Source organism: Poecilia reticulata, unplaced genomic scaffold, assembly GCF_000633615.1.
Source record: "Poecilia reticulata strain Guanapo unplaced genomic scaffold, Guppy_female_1.0+MT scaffold_250, whole genome shotgun sequence".
Taxonomy (NCBI): Eukaryota; Metazoa; Chordata; class Actinopteri; order Cyprinodontiformes; family Poeciliidae; genus Poecilia; species Poecilia reticulata.
The window spans coordinates 124458-131961 of NW_007615035.1; positions in this window are offsets into that span (position 1 = coordinate 124458).

Here is a 7504-nt window from a genome sequence, read left to right on the forward strand (position 1 = left end):
TTAAAAGACGATTTAACAACTTTACACACATTGCGAGAGAATTTTATGTCAATTAAACTTTTAGAAATGTATTTATTTATTAGCTATCAGTGTAATTGCTTATCCTTTCATCAAGCGGTTGGGGGTCAAGAACAAATAAAAAATATTTTAAATTAGTTTTCACACTGATAAATGTAAATACTCTCCTATCTGTGCCTTGCTTACATATATATGTGCTTAGATGAGAAAATTAGTACAGATAAGTCAGACTGACACCAGTGAAAGTCGCCACAGGCCATCATAATGACTGCGAGCCGAAGCGCGCAGGTGCTTTGCAGTAAACAGGACACCTGCATCAGCGGCTGATGATGAGAAGTCATCATTATGTTGGATGTGGACTGGTCGGGTGACGCATTTTTCACCTGTTTAGAATGCGGCGTTATTGGCTGGTTAGCCACCCACTGTCAACCTTCTCCTCCCGGCCCTCTCGGTGCTTCTCTCTATCTTTAGACATGCCTAGCGAACTGTTTCATGCTCTGTCTCCTCCAGGAAGCCTCAGAAACCATCTCTCTCCCCGTCTGCTTCTCTCTCACCATCTGCTCCCCTGTAGACAGACATACCTGGCTCTACCCATTACCTTTTCCTAATAGAAACCTGTTTTCATACCAAACACTTACCTCAAAATCCCCATTTCAGCAAATCTGTCTCCTAAACCATCTCGTCTCTCAAAGCCAAACTGCTTTATCTTTGTATGTTCAGCACATTTTCAGGTTGAATTCAGGTGGAATTGTGTTTTGATGAAAACCCAATTCAGTGATGTTTGCGCCTCCTCCAGCTCGCATTGGACCAATTAAACGGATATAATAAGGAGCAGAAAGAGAAGAACACTTTAAAGTCAGTTCTCCTTTTGGAGATCAATGAGCCTCGGTGTTGGCGTGTATCCTTGCGTGATTGGCTTTGCATTATGATGAACGTATGGGGGCGGAAGAGTGTTGATATTCAGAGCACAATGCCTCCATAAGCAACAGGATAATTAATACATTTTGGCTCCCACAGTCTAACACAACTAACGTGTTTACTCTTTAACAGACAGTGTTCGCCTCTGATTTTCTAATTTCCCTCTGTAAGTGGCTGAGCATGTGTAGGCATGGGTGAGAGCAAGTGCAGATAAGCGTTTATGCATTTCGTCTGCGTGCGTGCGTGCGTGTGTGTGTGTGTGTGTGTGTGTGTGTGTGTGTGTGTGTGTGTGTGTGTGTGTGTGTGTGTGCGTGTGTCTGTGCATTTGTAATGGCGTTGCTTTCTGCTGAGCTGCGAGGCGCAGAAACTCATTTAGGCTGCAGCGTCGTTTCAGAGGCCCGAGGCAGAGGCTCCTGGAGGCCGACGCCGGGGTAGGCTCACATTTTTACCCCGTTATCAGAGCTCGACTCCAGGCCGCGCCTGGTGGGTGGCCTGGACGCCCCGCCATTCCTCCAGGCAAGACAGATAGCAACCAATCACTAGCACCAAAGAGACAAGCCCTCGGCAATCTCTGCAGACTGATATTAGCATATCCAGGTGTGTGCGTGGTCATGTTGGTCTGCTAATACAAATGCAATGAAGCTGCTTAGTGTGCAGTGTGTGTGAGCAAAGCCTGGGATTAATTCCTGGTCAAACTGTAGTGTTTGATCATATTTTGTTTGCCTTAGTATTCGAAGGGCACAAACACACTCTGTACACACACAGTGTGTGTTGCAAACATAGTCATATCCCTTGAGCTGTTGAATATTTGGTTTTGTTACAATGACAAACTGTGATGTGATATATTAGGACTTTACCATACAAGTCAACATGTGATGTTGTAAAGTTCAAAAGAAAAAGTATTCATGTTTTTTTGTTGTTTTTTCTTTTTCAACAAATACCAGTTTTACTGTTCACTTTTATGTGGCTCCCACAATAAAATACAATCCTACCAACTGTCTTCACAGATCTCCTATTTTTCAATCGCAGTGTGTAATTTCAACTCGGCGTGAACATAGCTGTTCTGTGAAGGCTCGTCAGAGAACATCAGTCCACAAACAGCAACTTGGAAGACCAAAGTCACAGCAGACAGGTCACAGATAGTGCTGTGGAAAAGTCTAAAATGGAAAGGATGTGTAATTTAAAGTGGATGGCTGTCCACTTGCACTGCCTGATCAGAGGAGGAGACCGCTAATCACAAGAACAACCAAGAGACCCGTGGTACCTCTGAAGGCAATAACAAACCGACTAAAGGCTTCAAGAGATCTGAAGTTGGTCCAGAGGTTCGCTTACCTCTCCCCTTAACAGAAGTCCCTCGGGTTATTCAGAACATTCCTTCAGGCTTTGTCCACAGGTCCAGAACCAAGCAACAACAAAAAAAGGGAGTCAGCCTTTAGCTTGTATGGTTTTTCAGACATTCAGACCCAAGGACAATTAACCACACAGTCATGTTTTTAGACTGTGAGAGGAAGCCGAAGTGCCCGTGGGGAATCCACCCATGCATGGGGAGAACATACAACTTCCATACAGAAAGACCCCAGGTGACGCTTTTGAAGCGAGGTAATACCGCTATCCCCAAAAGATCTGCAGCAAAAGATCCTTCTGCAAAAACATTTAATTTAGGTTGCCGAATGCAAATGCAGGCCACATTTCTCACACATCTTTTTGAGAAATACATTGAGAACTATGTTGCTTTTTTTTCCCCTCTGGTAGAGAATGTTTTCAATAATTTGCTTCATTACAGCAGCCCATGTCAGCACTGCATTCACCGGAGCTTCTCATCTATCTCATAGCAGGTGATTTATGTGAAATTTACTTGCTGCTACAAAGGCTCACAACAGGATGCTCAGGCATTAACGCGGCGCAGTCAGTCACCGTGTTTATGACAGCGGGGACGGCCCGTGCCAAGGGGATATTGAACTTTCTCTTCAGTTATCAATGTTTCGGTTTTGATTGATGGTCTTTATTGTAATTATTTATTGGAAAGCAAGAACGAGATAATTAGAAAAGGTCTGCAGGGGAGGAAAGTGCTGACCCAGTGGGAATTCTGAGGAGGAAACTGGAACGCCGAAGGTGATAAAGTTCACGGATCTCCTCAGAATTCTGTGTCAGCGAACGGGAGGGAGGGCGGAGATTTGCAGGAGGAATCAATGACCAGGGCTAATGGCATACTAATGATGTAACAACTCATCCATACAACTCAGCTCAGCTAGAGGGACACAGAGAGAAAGAGAGAGAGATCTGAGGTGTCCCTTCTTTCTTTATTTCAATAGTGGAAAAAGTGAAATCAAAGTAATGCGGTCACATCCTCTCTAACTGCTCAGACTTGAGTTCTTTTCTTTGGTTTGTTTTTTTTATTTTCAGTATTTTCTGCTTTGCAGCAGCTCCCTAAAGGAGGTTTGAGATCGGTCTTATTCTGGCGACTTAATCTATCACACTTTCAAAACTGCTGAGAGTGCGTTGACTGATCCTCACGGCGTGGGCAGCTTGACTATGCGAAAAAAATATGCCAGTTGTTCTGTTAGCATCTACGCTTATTTCCATGTCAACATAAAAACAAAATCATGGGTGAAATGATATCTAAATCTATTGGAGGTATGAATAATTTTAGTCTCAGCTGCACTCCATAGACCAATAACTGAACTGAATTAATTGCAATATAATTCACTAGTTCAGATTGAGTGTAAAGTTCTTTCCAATCCATTTGTTACTAAACAAAATAAGTTATATTAACTGTGAAATACATACAGTATATGTACATGGAAGCTAATTGTGGTGATTATTGACTTTGCGTCAGCCCGTACCTCTGAGCAATTATTGTTTTATCCATCATGTTATTTATTTGAAGTGTCTAGCGTTTCCTTGGTAATCTCCCGCCGTTCCTCATACCCTGAATTATTTTCTCTTTGAATGCTTCATCAAATTTTAAACATGCCTCAGGTCCCTATGACTCTTCAAAAACATAGCTAAGGGTACAAAGTCTCATTGCAGTGCTTCTTACTTGCTCTTAGACAAAAGAAAACTGTTTCTGACTCATTGACTCACCAAACCCGCTTTCTCATCGGGTCAGTAAGGATTTAAGAGTCTGACTGTGAAGCAGGAGCTCTCGGTGCCTGAAGCGCGATGGATCTGAAACACTCGGCATCGATGCGATCCTTCCCGTTTTCTCTCCTGGATCTGGCTCAGACTTGGAACATGTGGAGAAGGGACTCCAACTAAGTGATTCATGAAATATCATAAAGAAGGAGGTGTGAACCATGGACCCGTGCACCCACAGGTGCAGTTACTGAAACCATAACCGCACATGTGTAAAGAAGATAAAGAACGAGACCTGATTTAAAACCATGCTCCAAAAGAACATCTGCCGGCTGCCAGGTGCAGCGCTCTGCCCTCAGAGGGGCGACGGCCAGATAACAAGCAGCCGAAATGGATGAGTGAACTGGCTGTTTTGTGTTCAAGCAAACTGAAGTATTATTATTATTTTAAACTGTCAGGAAAATCATAAATTACCAGGCTGTGGAAAAGTTCTTGCCTCTTCATAGATTTTCTTTTTCTGTTCTTGTATCAAACACAAACTGATTAAACACAAAACGCAGTTTTAATTGATGATTCTTTTAATTCAGTGAAATGGAAAAGTTTCTGGAATGAATGACTAACTTAGGGTTATGCCATAGCCTCTCAATCAAATTTAAGCACAGACTTTGACTAGGCCCACTTAACACCTCTGGAACAGGGAGATGCGTCTGGATGTTTTTGAATTCTGGTGGCTGCGTTTTCTCCTTCAGGACTTTCTAGAAGCAAAATTAAATTACAACACGTTGTCCAGCTCCTGGCGCTCCAAAACTGTTGACCTCCTCCTTCCCACCACCTTCTTAAAATCAGACAAAATTGTTGTCAAATGTTTGTGCAGCAAAAATTTTCATTTGTGCCTCTACCATTTTAAAGATATTAAGAAATGTTCCCAGAAGTTATGAAAGGTCAACCAGCCCCCCTCCTCAACTTCTTCAAATCAGATAAGTTGGTGTCAATCAACTCGACTATGCTTGTGCAGCAAAAATTTTTGTTTGTGCTGCTTTGGGTTTGAAGACATTAATGAAACTTTAAAGGTCAAAACATCAACCAGCTTTCCCCTTCGCCCCCACTTCTACTAAACCAAAATGACCTTTAAACTTTCATTAATACCTTCAAAGTCAACGCAGCACAAACACACACCAATTTTATCTGATTTGAAGAAGATTGGGGAGCTGGTTGACCTTTCATGACCTCTGGAAACATTTCTTAATATCTTTATAATGATAGCGGCACAAACAAAAAACTTTTTGCTGCACAAAAGTAGCACAAACGTTTCATACCAATTTTGTTTGATTTGAAGAAGGTTGGGGCGCCATTTCCACTCAGGTAAATCCATGACATTACCACCATCACGTGTGGCTATACTCTGAATTGTTGTTGTTTTAGTTTCACACCAGATGTGCCATGACGCATACAAAGATAACAGTAGATCTCACGTATCAGTTTTCTTCTGTATTTATCCATTTGCTGCCAATGTGGAGTTGGCGCCCCCTGTCTGTTGTTGAGAAAATGGAGGGTGCTTTGTGCAGGCAGAAGGTGTGGCTCACCTAGCGTGCCTTTCATGCAAGAACGGCACGCTAGGTGAATAAAAATCTAAACATCCCATTGCAATTGTGAGCGGGACCATTGTGTTCTTTCTTACATTGTTTATCTGAGAATGAAACTTTCTCATTGTTGCCATTTTGCTGTTAATTTCTATCGTTGAATCATAAAAGCTAACCTTCTGCAGTAGGAAGTGCAGAAGGTTAGCTCTAGATGATCTGGATTATTTTGTTTCTTCCTGGATGAGTCAATGATGCACTCCTGGATTCATTTTGGTAGGTTGGTCACTCCTTCGTTTCCATTTGTGGATGCTGGCTCTCACTGTGGCTCACCAAAGACTTTGTGACCCTTTCCAGACCAATAGAGGTCAGCAGCATTGTCATTTGTTCTTGAATTTTTTTGCATCAGCGTTCTCTTTATTTAGATGATTTATTGATTCATCACTTCTGAGTGGTGAGTCGCCGTTAATTCGTGATTTAACGGATCATGAATTTGCAACCTCGCCTTATGTGAGGCAAGTTTGGTTTCCTTCAATAAATGATCTTAAATCGTCATTTGAAAAAAGAATTGTATTTACTCTACATTTATCTGTCTGATATTAAAATCATTTGGACGATTTGAAACGCTCAGGTGTTTCAGAAATCAGCCTAAATGAAATGCAGGCAAAAACATTACTAAAGCAACCTGGTTTGAGGAAATCAAAATTTCTTTAAAGTGCTAAATTCTAAACTTAGAATTGCTTTTATCAAAAAGGTGGGTAAATAATAAAAAACGACCAACTGATTCTCTGACAACAAATGCATTTCTTTCCAACCCAAGCATTTTTTTTTTTTTGCCTAAATGAAGTTCGCCATATGAAAATGAGGAAGTTCATTAGTTTGTCTGCAGGAGAGCAATCATTTTGATTATTGTCTTATTGCTGTTCTAATGGAAAGAGTAGCTTCTTGCCGTTTTATGAAATAGGACTCTTTATTGCCTAATATCACTTTAATTGCGTGCACTACAGACACTAAACAGAGAAGTTAAAGTAAGATTTTATCACCCTCCATTATTGTCAGTTGCTGAAATGTTGCAGCAGACGGGGAAATCATTAATTTCTTATGAAATGCTAATCTCCTGTGAAGTGAGAAGCAAGATAAGCTGACATTTGCAAGAAAAGGTGATGTTTGCTCTCAGTTATCAGGCTGATTTCTCTGAAAACTTGTTCCCATTTTGGTTTCAGATGGCAGATGCTATCTAAATTTAGGATTAGGTGTCAGTTGTATTGTTATAGTGTTTGTGTTTTTCATGTTTTTTGTCATTGCACTTATTCCTGATCTGATCAGATCGCCCCCCACCAACCAGGGCCTGAATAAAGTTAAGATTTGTCACAATCCAGTGGTAAATAAGAATACTTTTCTTCACACTTTGGATTTATTATAACACTCTGAATATGACTTAGAGCTGGTTTATGAAGGGACTGCATTTATCTGGATTAAATTACCTGATTTAAATTTTGAAATGTTTATGTCTCGAGTATTTTGTGACACAGAAGAAGTAAACAGTCTAAAAAGAACGTGGTTCTGGATTGATTTTTAGATAAATAAAAGCTGAATTTATTTGGATGTGAATTTGCAGCAAAATAAACCCACAATCAACGCAAGTCACAAAGTAAACTTTATACCAGACGTTTCTCCAAACCTTAACAGAAATCTTATCTTCTTGCACCCAATATGAGATTACTTTACCTCTTTTATGACATCTGACTTTCTTTTAAGGAAAGACACATTAGTTTGCCTCAATAATGTGACATTTAGACAAGATCACTTGTTGCACCAGTGGGACTCTAACTCCAGGCACGCAGGTTTGTGATTGTGTCCGGAAATGTTTTTCAAACATCTACAGACACACGTGTGTGTGTGTGTGTGTGTGTGTG